A 15,022-nucleotide genomic window follows, 5' to 3' on the forward strand; every position below is an offset into this window, starting at 1 on the left:
TCCACTATTTCTATATTTTCACCATTATAAGTCCATTTTTCATTTGCGCGGACTTTCCCACCATTTCTAAAAACAACAACTTTAGTTTTTGATACATTTACATCTAGACCCCACTCGTGCGTATATATCTCTAGTGTATTTAACATGCTCTGTAATTCATCAATTGATTCTGAAAACAATACCATATCATCTGCATACATTAAAAGATAAAGGCTTAATAGCTGCAAATCAGTAGGCGTGTTACCCTGCTTTATGAACTCATTCTCAAGATCATTAACATATAATACAAACAGCATGGGCGATAAAACTTCCCCTTGTAAAAGACCAACATGACTTTCAAAAAAATTTGATATACGATCAGAGGATTTTACACAGCTTCTAATTCTAGAGTACATGGAACGAATAATTGTAAGAAGTTTCCCTTGTATACCATAATACTTCAGTTTTCTATATAATTTTTCCCTAATGATGGAGTCAAAAGCCTTCTTATAATCAACAAAACAACAATAAAACCGTTTTTTAGTTTGGATTGCTTTTGATACAAGACAATGTAGAGCAAATATTGCTTCTGTAGTACCTAACATAGGTTGAAAACCAAACTGTGCATCTGTAATAACACTATTAGATGATGCCCATGATATAAGCCTTCTATTCAGTATTGAGGTGAACAATTTACAAAAGCAACTAATAAGACTTATACCTCGATAATTATTGGGATCGTCTGGATCACCCTTCTTAAAAACTGGCACAATAATTGCATCAGACCATTGTGTTGGAAAATAACCAGATGTTAATACACGATTAAATATAATATGCAAACATGGTAAAAAAATACCCTTGAATTCTATAAAGTATTCATTCAAAATATAATCAAGGCCATGAGATTTTTCTCGTTTAAGACAATCTATAGCATCCGATATTTCTTTTTATGACATGAACATAAAAGAAAACCAATGTTAGAAGATGGAAAGGTGCTAAATATTTCCATTTGACAATTGTGAAATTCCGAAATTCAACTAAAACGAGAGTTTAGTTAATGTAAATATTTCCTACCAAAAACAGAAATTTTTATTTATTAAAATCAATTTTTTTAAAAAAAATAATTTATAAATGTTAAAAAAAAATTACTATCTTAATTTTTTTTTTTATATTTAATTAAAATAATTCTTAATGTAATTTGAAAACAAGTTTTCCTCATGACACATGAAAAAGCATGTAAAAGATTACTTAGGTTATTGAAACATAATATAGATAGTAATTCACTAATAAAATTTTACTTTTCTTTCATAAGACTATTTTTTTTTAGAATATTTAGACATTGTGTAGAATAATTGTACCTAAAGTAATTCAGAATTGCATGAAAAGTTCAGATAAAAGCTGCCAGAATTATTACTGGAATTAGAGCTAATTATTCCAGTATTTTCTTGTATAGTGAACTAAGATGGGAACCATTATATCTAATAAGAGAAAAACAAAACTTCCATTGATGTATAAAATGATAAAAGGTTCTGCACCATGATTATTTGTATGAATTGATTCAAACGTTTTTTTTTTTTCATTTCAACAAACATACAACCTAAGGCTAGGATATAAAAACTTGTGTTTACCAGTTTGTAAAACAATGTTGTACTATAACAGTTTTATTCCCTCGGCCATAAAACTTTCGAACAATCTAAGTAAGGATGTCAAAATACCTTCATTATAATTTTTCTTTAAGGACAGATGATACAAACAAACTTTTGTCAAAAATTTAAAAAAAAACAACTAGGGTCATGTTTTAATGAATAAAATGAATAAAGCATACCGCTTATTTTTTTTAATATTTTATTCAAAGTTCCACAAAAATGGAATTTGAAGTGAAAATATATGTCTAGAATAATAAGGATGGTTTCTGAAGGGTAGAATTTTGAAGGTCACAGAAGGTTTACAATTTCTTTATACTAGTGTTCTGGAAATTTATAATTTGCATCATTTGCAATAAAACTAGGTCAAAAATATATACCAATCCAGTCATTCATATTTTGTTTGTATAATCTGCCCTTAAAGCAAAGTTGAAAATTGGGGAACAACTAATAAATCTTAAAGGTATTTTAACTTTGGCAATAGAAAAGAAAATATTTTACATTATCAGTTGCAATACAAAGCTAGCAATCTTAATACATATTTTTTTTTTTTAAAAAAATCATTTTTATCAGATGTTCAATCATGCCAAAAATGTGGTTTTATACTGAGGACACTGGATATTAATCACCTTATCAACTGTCCATTGGCATCACATGTTGTTGAAAGAAACTTATTGGTAAAAAGAATGAATGATGTTGAAATTGTTTTTTGATACTCTAATAAGAACAAAATGTCAATACCCTGTATTCCTATCAAGCAAACTGTAAAATAAATATTTTCATATGTACATGAATTAATAAATCTACTAAGAGACTTAATTAAGAATACTGTAATATTAATTCTCTATTAGATTTTTATTTTTCTCTCAATATTTGTATTAAAGCTGAAACTGTATGTAATTAATTTGTATATAATTAGGGAGGCTGTCATCTTATTTTATAACACTTTTGATTAATACTTGATTGTGGATCTTTATTTTTCATTATTAGCTTATTGATTATCTTAAGGTATTCAATGTATAACGACTATATTTTGTATCTAATAAATGAATGATCTGATATTTTTAATCATGGTAGCATTTTGAAGATGTTATCAAATAAAAATGCTCCACCAAAAGAATTTACAAAATTTTGATTATTGTCCAATTAATTGCACCTTGAATTATACATTGAATTCTATGGGCAGCACATGTTTTTACCACATATTGAAAAAAGTAATTTGAATTTCAAACAAATCTCTTGGTGAAAATATGCATAAACCCTCTCTTTATTAAATTATGAAATAAAATGAATTATTTACTGCAGAAATTTTGAGAAATCAAAAATTTTCTTCTTTTCATCCAGGGCAGATAACTCTTCAAAAACTTTTAAAGTGCTAAATGTTCTGTCTCCTGACATGCTACCAGTCTTGTGAATTTGGTTCATTTCACTTGTATCGTTATCTAGCAATGTGTTTTTAACTAATTTAAAATTATTTAAAATCGTTCAAAATCCCTTCATTATACATTGAATACCTTAAACATGTATTATTATATAAAATAGCCCTTTGATGAGGTCGATCCATAAATATATCGACTTCACAGAAAAGCATATCAACCGAGCACGAAGTGCGAGGTCAATATGCTTTTCTGTGAAGTCGATTTATCTATGCATTGACCGAATTAAAGGGTTACATTTGTTATATTATTTTTTACATAGATTGACAAAACAAAATTTGAAAAAAATGGGAACAAGGCACATGTTTTCTCTCTTTAACACTTAGAGACTAGAGAACAAAACAAATTAAGCTGTTTAATGTTAATGTGTTTCCTTTATATTGATGGAGCAATTTAGAGGATTTACTTATTCAAAATACTTAATTAATTTGATGCTGTTTTGTATCAATTTTTGACAAACATATCCGACACGTTTTCATAAGAGTAGATTGGAATTCAAACCTTCAAGGTATTATTACGTCTCATCAGGAAAAAAATATTAATACACGTAGTAATTTTTTTTTTCAGAAACATCAAGTTATACTTTGTATTTAATTTTAATTGTGAAATCATTACTTTATTTGTTTTACAGAAAATTATCTCCATTTTAAGTACAGAAAATTAACTCCATTTTAAGAAACATCAAGTCGATATGCATTTCAGATTCTATAAATAGTAAATCCAGTCTTTATGCCGTTATATACTTAATCATGTGATCAAGTTTGAGCCAATCAGAGAGCTTGGAATAAATGATTAAAATAATATTAGTTAATATCTGTATCTTGGCCTATTTTACAAGGAGAGGGTGTGCCTAGGCATTGCCTGTTGTCCAATCCTTATTGGATTATTCAATAAAACATGTTTCAAAAAAAGGTTGTTGACATTGAATCAGTGTGGTTTTATGTGTATAAATTAGAACCTTCTTAGGAAATTTCTTATCAAAAATGGTAATAGAATGAAAAATAAATATTGGTTTACATTTCCAGGAGAAAAGGGATTGGACAAAAGGTAAAATTACTTATTCAAATCCTCATCCGACCTATCAAATTGCGTATATAAATTATAGCAGAATGTTGATATCTACTTCAGAAATAATACTGATATATTTTGAAAATATACTCGGACAGTTAAGTAATAAAACGTATTTCTTTTTTTCCTTTCATTTCAACTTTTTGTATGTTTCATTTACAAAATTTATAAATGTACAGTATCAAATATTTATATTTATAAAAATCATAAAACTAACATCAACTTCTTATTTCTTATGAAAACTACTTTTTTCTAATCACTTAAATCTGTTTACCTAAAACTAGTTATAATCAGATTTTCAAGACCTAGGCCTCCTATAGGAAGATTCCTCGGCACACGTTTAATATTGCAGTCCTTGAAGAAAAAAGTTGATCCAATAAAAGTTAAATACGTTTTATTTCCCTACCCATTTAATTAATCAGTCATTTGTTTTCTTGTTGTTTTTTTTCTTAATTTAAAGGACAAGTCAACCTTTTTTATTTTTAATTTTAAAAACAATCTCTATTTTTATAATAAATAACTATTATTTAAGTCTTGGGTCATTAAATAATATGATTCCAATCTCCTTTTTTTAAAGAAGCTATTTATATTTCCAAACCATTTTTAACATCATATAAATATGAAAAATAATCGACAAAAAAACGAAAACATTCATCGGAAGTACTTCAGCTGTAAACCGGAAGAAGTTAAAAAAATTATTAAGCTTTTTCTCTTAAATCTTTTGAAATGCTATTTTATGTGCAAATGTGTATGAGGCAAGGTGATGCCTTTTTGGAGTTTTTGCCTTCCGACCTCAATCGAATTTGACGTCTTTTAAAACAGTAGGAAATGTCCAAATCAAAACCGAAAGTTGTGAAACCTTTTATTGTGTCATTTTCAAGATTTTATTTTTTTTTTAGATTATAATCTCAAAAAATATTATTTTTTATGTCTGTTGGAAGAGCTAGACTGTAATTTTTTGTTTTGCAACGAGTATTCTTCCCTTTTTAAGTTTAAGCATAGTTTGTAATTTAGTATACCGATTTTATTTTTAGGAAACAATTGAATATTTCCAAAGCTTAGCTTCACTGTCCTTAAAATCACTGTTGGTCTTCTTTTTTTTTTTTTACATTCAACATTTTCTACAGACACCTTGATTTATTTAAAATATACAGTTTTTTAAGAGGAAATGAATTGTTTTGAATTAAGAATTTGAAACTAACATGCATATTGATAATAAGCAATAAAAGCAAAAATATTTCCGATGTAAAAATGATGCAGTCGAAAAATGAAGTTTACTAGTAATTCTTTAATATGATAATACACTCTGGTTAAAATCAGATCCTTTGATCCGCTTATTCTAACAATACCTAAATTTAGCTTAATTCCGAAAAATCATCCAAAAACAGTTTCGATTCTAACACTTCTGGGCGATAAGAAATCACTTCTGGTTCTGGCTACCTTGTGTAGCGATCTCGTGTGAGCGGTTCAAAGAGTCTGATTTTAATCAGATTGATAAGAATGCAAAGTATAATTTTAATTTGAGAAATAAAAGTTGGGTTTCATGTCCTACTATGTCAACCAGAAGTGATTTCTTATCGCCAAGAGGTGTTCTTCCTTTTTTTTTTTTTGCATTGTAGATTTATTTGTTGTTCATCACGTGTATATAAATGTGTTTTTCTTTGTTTGTGTTGGAGAGGACATTCTAAGTTGGAAAAACTTGTGTCTGATCCAATTGATTATATCAATAAAATATGTTTAAATGAAAAATGAATCGAAACCAGACGTTGTCTGAAAAGAATGCTTTTGAATGATCTTTTCTACATTACTTTCTACGTCCGCCGCAGGATCTACTTGTTTCTTTGCAATTAGCTCTCTTCTAGTTATTTTTTCTTACCAATTTTGTTCTAGTTCTCGTTGTTTTTGATTTTTGACTCTTAGGTCTCTCTAGATTATTTGCAGATGATACATCTGTGTCTAATATAAAAACTTGCAGGACTTAGAAAGAACTAACTATGATCTAGAACAGATTAATGAATGGTCAAAAAATTGGGTTGTAAAATTTAATCCTGATAAAACCAAAATATTAATATTTGGTTGTAAAGAAGACGAAGTATCCAATCTACGATTTAAGTTTGACAATCAAGAAATAGTCCCATCGTCTACTCATTGTCATCTTGGACTTACCTTTTCAAATTCTGGGGAGTGGACAAACCATATTGACAACATTATTAAAAAAACCTCAAAAGAAATTGCTGTTCTTCGGAAACTGAAATTAACGTTAAATCGTGACTTTTTAAATAAGATGTATATTACTTTTACAATATAGACCCCTATTTGAATATGCATCAGAAGTATGGGATAATATTACCGCAGCTGACTGTGATAGGCTGGAGAAATTACAATTAGAAGCTGCGCGTATTGTCACAGACCTTCCTATTTATGCTTCTCGTAAATCTCTATATTTCGAAATGGGATGGGAAACTCTTGCTTGTAGACGGGAAAGGAGAAAATTATGTTTAATGTATAAAATAAAACATGGCTCGCACCAGAAATCTATTACCCCCTGAAGTCTCTCAAACTACCCATTATGATCTACGAAATAGTAATAATATTGTTATTCCCCAATGTAGAACAAATTTATTAAAAAACTCATTTTTTCCATCTACAATATCAGCATGGAATGCATTGTCTACTGAGACTAGAAACCTTGACACTATAAATGCTTTTAAAAAGAGACTCTCTAAAGGTGATCCTCCCCCAAAATATCTTTCTTATGGCGACAAAAAACTGAATTCAATTTTAACCAGAATGAGACACAGTGTAAGCCTCCTTAAGTCAGATCTTTTTAAGTTTAGACTTTCAGACAATACCCAGTGTTCTTGTGGATATATCAATGAAAACACTGAGCATTTCATACTCTATTGTAAAAATTATACTGAAATAAGAAGAGAATTATTCCATACTATAAAAAATAACAAAGGAGAAATAGACCTTGATATAATTCTTTTTGGGGACCCAAACTTGGGTCAACAAAATAATATCAATATTGTTAAAGCCGTACATAAGTATATTAAAAATTCGAAAAGATTTTTTGAACAGTAAGCGTAACCATTCTGTATCCTTTACATCTCCTTCCTTCTTTCATCTTTCTTTGCACTCCTATTCCCTACCTTTCTTATCTCTCTGCACCCTTTTCTTCCTTTTTTTTTTTTTTTTTTTTTGCATTGTAGATTTATTTGTTGTTCATCACGTGTATATAAATTTGTTTTTCTTTGTGTTGGAGAGGACATTCTAAGTTGGAAAAACTTGTGTCTGATCCAATTGATTATATCAATAAAATATGTTTAAATGAAAAATGAATCGAAACCAGACGTTTTCTGAAAAGAATGCTTTTGAATGATCTCTTCTACATTACTTTCTACGTCCGCCGCAGGATCTACTTGTTTTTTTGCATTTAGCTCTCTTCTAGTTATTTTTTCTTACCAATTTTGTTCTAGTTCTCGTTGTTTTTGATTTTTGTTAAAAATTTTTATCCATGAAATAAACAGAGATCGGAGTATCGGAGCTCCATCAAACAATACAAACTGGAGCAGGGCAATTACGGACCTCCAAAAAATCAGAGGTAGGATCAGGTCCCATGAAGGAATGATCATCCCCTGACGACCGGTCACACCCGCGGTGCGCTCCTTTTTATGATCGTAAAATAACGGACAATTCAGTGTGTAATATATAAATATGAAAACCGTCAGTCAACATATTACTCAATGATAAATTGTATTTGCTGACAAGGCCCTCCTATCGACCATAGAACTTACAAAATAATGAATTTAAACTAGACTGATGATATTCTTGTCTCAACAACTTGCTTGCCAATAATTTGCCTCGTTTTAGAAATTGTACATATAGAACTTGATTTGGTGCATCGAATAAACTGAAAGATACAAATCCTGTGTGCTGTAAAGAAGGTATATTGCTCCATAAGTAAGGGAGGTTGACGATTGAACTGTTAAAGTCATCACATTTATCATAAAGCTTGGTTGTTAGATTATCATTAATGTCTTTCTGAAGTAAATATCCAAATAGATTGTCAGACTTAGTGATACCTTTTTTTTCAAGTTCACCGGGATATATTTATATCGTATCGACATAAGAATGGGAAAAACAATTGTTACAAGTAACAAATCGTCGATATTATTTTATGTATCAAAATGTCGAGTTGAAGGCTATAGCAAGTGTTTTTTTTACGTATAAGATTTTGGAAAAATTATGCTTCATATGAATACGAAAATAGGTGATAATCCTTCCTTAACCCTAATTCTCTCCGTGCCAGGAGGCACACAATTGGATTTTCTCCCTAATTTTTAATAATTATGTTATTTATTGTTTACGGATAGGCCTGAACATCAGTCTGTCTTCCAATGGGGCCGGTCTGAGGCTGTGCTGCGTTCCTTGTTCCAAGAGTTCCTGTCTGTATTATTTCGCTCTACGTCCACCATTTGTCACCATATTGTCTTTGGGCGGCCTCGCTTACTTCTCCCCTCGGGTGTCCACCCGACAACCACAACACAGTCATCTGGTGGATCCTTTGTAAGTACATGGCCGATGCCAACGCCTCCTCCTCACCTCGCCAGTGATGCTTTCTACTTCTGCCATCTCCAGGATTGTCTTGTTTGGGATAAGTTGTTGCCATCTGACCTTAACAATCCTTCTGAGGCACTGGATCAGAAATGAATCGATCTTCTTATCCTCTGTGTCGGCAAGCTTCCAAGTCTCACATCCGTATAACAATACAGAGAGAACAAGACTCCTGAAGAGGGACACTCTTATCTTTCTACTAATACTTGTGGTGTTCCAGATGTTAACTAGCTTCCAGAATGATGCACTGGTCATTGGTCTTCCTGATGTCAGCGGTACCTCCTCCATCCTTGGTGACGTCGCCGAGGTACGTGAAGATGTCCACCTCGCTAACTTCACTGTCTCAGACTTTCAAGCTTGCTTCACTCTTGCCGTGTTTCTTCATTACTGTGCACTTCTTGACATTCAGCTTTTGTTGAGTTTTCTGCTAGTCTTGTTGTTTTGGAATGAAGATCGTTCTGATAATAACGGGACAAAATTGGTACACATTGGAATTTCAAATAGGTTGTTAGACGACCTGGTCTCCAAAAACCACATAGATAATGTCAATCAGATTTTAAACTCGCACATCTTTTTATTAACAAATTCAGAGTACTTGTGTGTACAATTAAAATGTTTAACAAAATAATATAATTTTACAAAAGACCAATGACAAGTTCAGTAAATTTACGAGCTGTAAATGTCAGATATCAAAAATCCTGCATGCGTTTCTGCTGATTTTTAGTTCGTTCAACTTAATTGGATGAATGTTTTGGTTGTAACAGATTTAATTGTATATTTCCAATTTTACGAGCTGTAAATGTCAGATATTAATGTTCGGCGGTCTTAATTTTCTCCCCTAATTTTTAATAATTATGTTATTTATTGTTTACGGATAGGTAGAATTTGTGACAAATCGTATTAAAATCTAGAAAACGCGTACATGCATGCACATGTGCTTATGTCTGACTGGTTAATATTCAAACGGTTATACAGTGTACTGGGTTTTTTTTTCGATAAATAGTGTACATACTAGTACCAAATATAAAATTACCCGTTTTGCCTGGTTTAATGAGGATTGAATGGAATCGGGTACTACAATTACAAGTGAGTATAGGGTCATTTTGAGAACATCTGCTCCCGTTGCAATATAAAGACTTGTTTTTAATTATGTAAAATGTCAACTATGTTTACAAGTCAACCATTCTGAGTATGCAGGTATGTATCATTCGCCCACTCACAATATTGAATGATAAAGATAAAAAATATCATTAAATGGCATGTCTCTAATAGATGTCTGACTGTTGAACAAATCAGCTTAGAACCTAACCCGCTTTTTCCTCCAATCAGCAGCTGCTAAATTTTCTATTAAGTTGATCACTTAATTGTTAAGATTTTATGTCTATGCAGTAACACCGCGCGCTGACTTATTAGCCAATGAAAATAGGTTCTAAGTAAGTTATATCATATTAAGTAAAATTTTAGTGGTTAAGAAGGGCTCGGTCGCTTCGCTCCCTCCGCCCCTTCTTAACCACTAAAATTTTACTTAATATGATCTAACTATTACATAGAGGCTGATAATTAATACCATCTATAAATTTGCTTGATATTCAAAATGTCACAGTGAATCACTTCAAAATTTGACTTCAACCGACTTGGCCACAAAATGCAAGAAAAGAAGCAAAGTAAGTTATCGTGATATGTTGCGCCTTGCTGTTTTCGTCATTTAAAATTGTTGACTTTTCTTTGTCTTTGGTTTTGATGAACGGATATACAAGTACTTGATTGCATCGATATTATCAGTTAGTATGATATTGATATGCAACTGACTTCAGACACTCTTTTGAGCTATCGTGCATTAACCAATCTTTATTTTCTTTCCTTCCTTGTATGTTATTAGAATTTTTTAAAAATCATATTTTTATTCATTTATTCTTTTATTTTATTTGCTTCACATCAGTTAGGTATTTTTGAACAACAAAAGCGTTAATAAATTGTGCAATAAGGTGAGGTTCCAGCCCTTTGATTTATTTGTTGAAAACTGTATTTTTCTTTAGAATGAAAAAAAGTTTCTTTTGTATGGGGCACAATCATTACGGCAAAATGGGATGTAGCATCATGTAGGTCAAATTTGGTTCCTTTTTTATCATAATTGAACATTTACCTAGATTGACATATTAGGCCTATATTAATGTGCACTGTGCGACCTGTGATCTCCTGTCAGTTCGCCGTGGTTAAGAGGGTTATTGTATATCATCGAAAAATTAAGCAAGTTCACAGTGTGGTTGAATTCCCCACTTCGCGGAATATTGGAATAATCTGATCGTGACGAGACAGGTAGCGGGGCGTATGTTTCCATTCAAGTGTAGAATTACTATAGTCTGTATCATAAACTTAACGCTTCTGAGAAATTCTATCATCTAGAAAAAATATTCCTCTATTAATTATTTGAGTGCATTTCATGGATCTTTTCATATTTGGGTAAATCGATCATCATTTGAGCATCTATCTATACATGCATTTGCTGCCCAAACTTTGTAATTATAGCTGAAGTCGACCGGATCCATTGAGTGATATTAAAATAAAAATTTATGTTACTCAAACGAACTTGTAACAAGGTTTAACCGAGAAATACACAACAATTTGGGAAAAATGGAGTTTTGAGATACAACATATACTGGGTTGAATTATTCTCAAAAATATGAACAAAAATCATTGCAGACAACATATCTCTCACAAATTTGATCATTGACTTATAAAATATTGATACAAAAGAATAACGGCAATAAAGGCAAACTGTGGTTATAGATAAGAAAAAAATTCTGTTCAGATTTTTGTGATATGGGATTAAGAATATGTTAAAATTTATTTTAAAAATAAAATACAGGAGAAATTCGGAGTGCAATAATTGATAAGTTAATAACTCAAAGTCTCATTGTTTGTAACCGCAAAACCATTCCTTTTACATGATAATATTTCCTTGTTAAAAGAGTTTTTATTGCGTATTATATTTTGTTGATAAAAATGGATATGAAAAAAAAATTAAGATATTTTGCGTGAAATACTTAGGGGCAACTACATGTATGGCATGAAAAGTAGATCCATGCAGTAAATCACAAGTCGTTAATAAACTAGGTGTTCGTCCATCTTATCGGCGGGATTCTTTTGCATCTGAGAAAAGGTCATCTTTAAGTCTTTATCAACATGAAATAAATCAAAGCTGAAATTTTACTCAAGGTGTCTAGTCCCTACGAGAATTTTTTTCAACTTATATTGAAATGACATACTTGCCTGTGGGTCTGCATATTGAATCTTGTACACGTCACTCAAGCATTGCAGTAAAGGATCTTTTTCGTGCCAGCATCTACTGCAACAGTCGGGACTCGGTTTAAAATCGGTCTCATCCACAGGCCGGTCTACATGTTCCTCAATGGGGTTTGAACCACGACGTGAAGATCAACTCCTTACTCCAGGAATCAAGCAAACGACTTATCTCTGCGCCTCGTGGCTTCTTTTCCTGAAGCTGCTCTCTAGTTAAGAAAATTAGGACAGAAAAAAAGAGAGCTACAGATCAAAGCCTTATTTTTGTTTGTCCTATACTCAGTACATGTACTTACGGCCATTGAGTAGCGAGGGATCTTTTTCGTGCCAGGACCTTCTGCGACACGGGACTTCGGTTTATGCGGTCTCATCCGAAGGACTGGTCTCCTTGTCCCACGGTGGGATTCGAACCCGCGACCACAGGCACTTGTTTCGGTAATAATTTTTTAAACCATAGTATAATAATAGAGCATTATTATTATTATTCTATGGGTTAAAATTCTATTACCAAAACATCTCAAATCTATTGTCTTTGCCCACGACGTACATGTAAGGATCAACTCCTTTCTTTGATCGCGACTCTATATAGCAGACGCTCTAACCACTGCGCCACGCGGGCGACTCCAAGCCTTTGTTTTTGTTTGTTTGTTTGTTATTGTTTGCTTTGTTTTTGTTCATTTGTTTTTGGCTTTACTTCTTGTATTATATGCGTTCCCCTGTCGCCCGCGTGGCACAGTGTTCAGAGCGTCTGCTCTAGAATCGCAAAGTAAAAAGTCGATTCTTACGTCGCGGGTTCGAATCCCACTGTGGGACGTGGAGACCGGTCTTTCGGATGAGACAGTATTTAAGCAGAGGTCCCATGTCCCGGTAGGTGCTGGCACGAAATTTAAGATCCCTCGTTGCTCAACGCCCAGAGTGCCGAGTATAGGACAAAATTTGTAGCTCTCCACCGGCAAGTGGTGGTGTCTCCATATGAGTGAAAAATTCTCGAGAGGGACATCATACAATCAATCAATCAATCTCTGCTTTGTCTGTCCGAATTTTCTCAACCAGAGAGGTACAGGTGTGCAGCTACCCCTTTGATTTTATTAATCTAAAATAAAACTAAATTTAATATCTGTCACGTCAGTTGACACCAATTAAGACCCCGATTTTCACCAGCTGGTATGTTATATTGCATATATATCAATGGGCAATTTTAAAAATTTTAGCATTAAAAACTCATTATGAAATGCCATCCTCTTGGATAAAACCAAAAATATAATTGTGATGACCTATTTAGGATGTTGTCTATTCGGACGTAGAAAGTGCTCAGATATGTTGTCTATATGGATCCGAACAAACCAAACCGTGTGAGATAAACGTATATGTACAAAGCTTAGTACTAAGGGTGCAAGTAATGGCAAATAATGACTCTACATGTAATGAGCCTTCATTTTGACCTAAAATTTGTGTTTGATAATTTATTAGAAACGAACTAATTTTTTAATATTTCATAATTGATATAAATAGATAGTATTCTAGGTTTCTTATTTTTCATATTGGTCCAGTGTTCTTTCTTCCTTTAATTGTTTTTTATAATAATAATTATTATTTTTTAGCTATTTTTATTTTATTTTTTTTCACATCTCTGTATACAATATTATACATTGAATTAATACATGATGTATTTTTTTAATAGAAAGAGGTAGAAAGAGGAATAAAGCAGAGTGAGAGAAAAGAGAGGGGAGAGAGAGAGAGGGAGAGAGAGAGAGAGTTTAAGAAAAAGTTGGTTCCAACTGTTCCACTGGGCATCAAATTTTTCTTTTCCACTATTTCTGTAAGAGATAAATTTGTGTGTTTCGTAATAAAACTTCATTTGTGATATTGCAGCACATAAATTCAAAGGTTTCTTAGTACATCTTGATGTGTAAACATAATATTTCAGCCAAAGGATAATAGTATTTTGAATATCAGTATTATTCTCGATGTAACCTAAAATAAAAGTTCTCTTCGTAATATTGATGACTAGACTAGTCTTATCTTCAAGAAAAAGTACAAATTCCTCTAGAAATGATTGTGTATATTCACATTCCCATAAAAAGTGTTCTATTGTTTCTTCTTCCGAGTGGCAAAAATTACAGTACTTAGAGTCATTTTTGTTAATTTTGAATAAAAATAAATTTGTTGCTAATATTCTGTTTATAATTCTATACTGAAACCATTAGAGTTTACTGTCTTTTGTCACTCTGAAGGGTATTTTGTGGAATTTTTTCCATTCTTTATTGTCAACCTGTAAAATATCTCACTCCACTTTGTTTTATCTATTGACACAGAAGAGTTTTGATTAAGACTTTCATAAAAACATTTGGATTTGTGACATTTCATCACCTTTAAATATTTCTCATAATTAATGGGTTTTCTAGCTTTTTGATAGATATATCAGGGCCAGAATTCTTTATCCAAGACTTGATAGCATGAATAATACTACTATATTCTAAAAAAAATTGATCTTAATCATGGGATAAGTATTACAAAATGATTCAAAACTTGAAAAAGAACCATCTTCGTTCATGATATCATTAACCCGTCTAATGTTGCTGTCAAACATTTGTTTATTATAAAAAGATTTCCCCCAATACGAAGAATTGGGTTATAAAACAAAGGTGAGTCGCCAGCAACTTCAGACGCTATCTCTTGATTTTGTAGTGTTATCCAGGATTTGAAAACGTCTATCCAAAATTTATTTTTCAAAGTTTTCAGATAAGTTGCGACATAGTCAATTCCACAGTTTAATAATTTGTCTAAGTTAAAATTTGGGATGAGATGTTCCATATCCCTATTTGTAAAAATGAGCTAGCTTATCCAAAATAATTTCATAGAAGATATAAAAGACTTTAGGTTTAACATTTTCAACCCCCCATCTTCATAATTTTTAACAATAATTTTAACCCTATGAATTGAATTACTCCATAGAAATGAGAAGAATATATTTTCTAA

The sequence above is a fragment of the Saccostrea cucullata genome, unplaced genomic scaffold (genome assembly GCF_032062105.1).
Source record: "Saccostrea cucullata isolate Sc308-1 unplaced genomic scaffold, CSIRO_AGI_Scuc_v1 ctg131, whole genome shotgun sequence".
Lineage (NCBI taxonomy): Eukaryota > Metazoa > Mollusca > Bivalvia > Ostreida > Ostreidae > Saccostrea > Saccostrea cuccullata.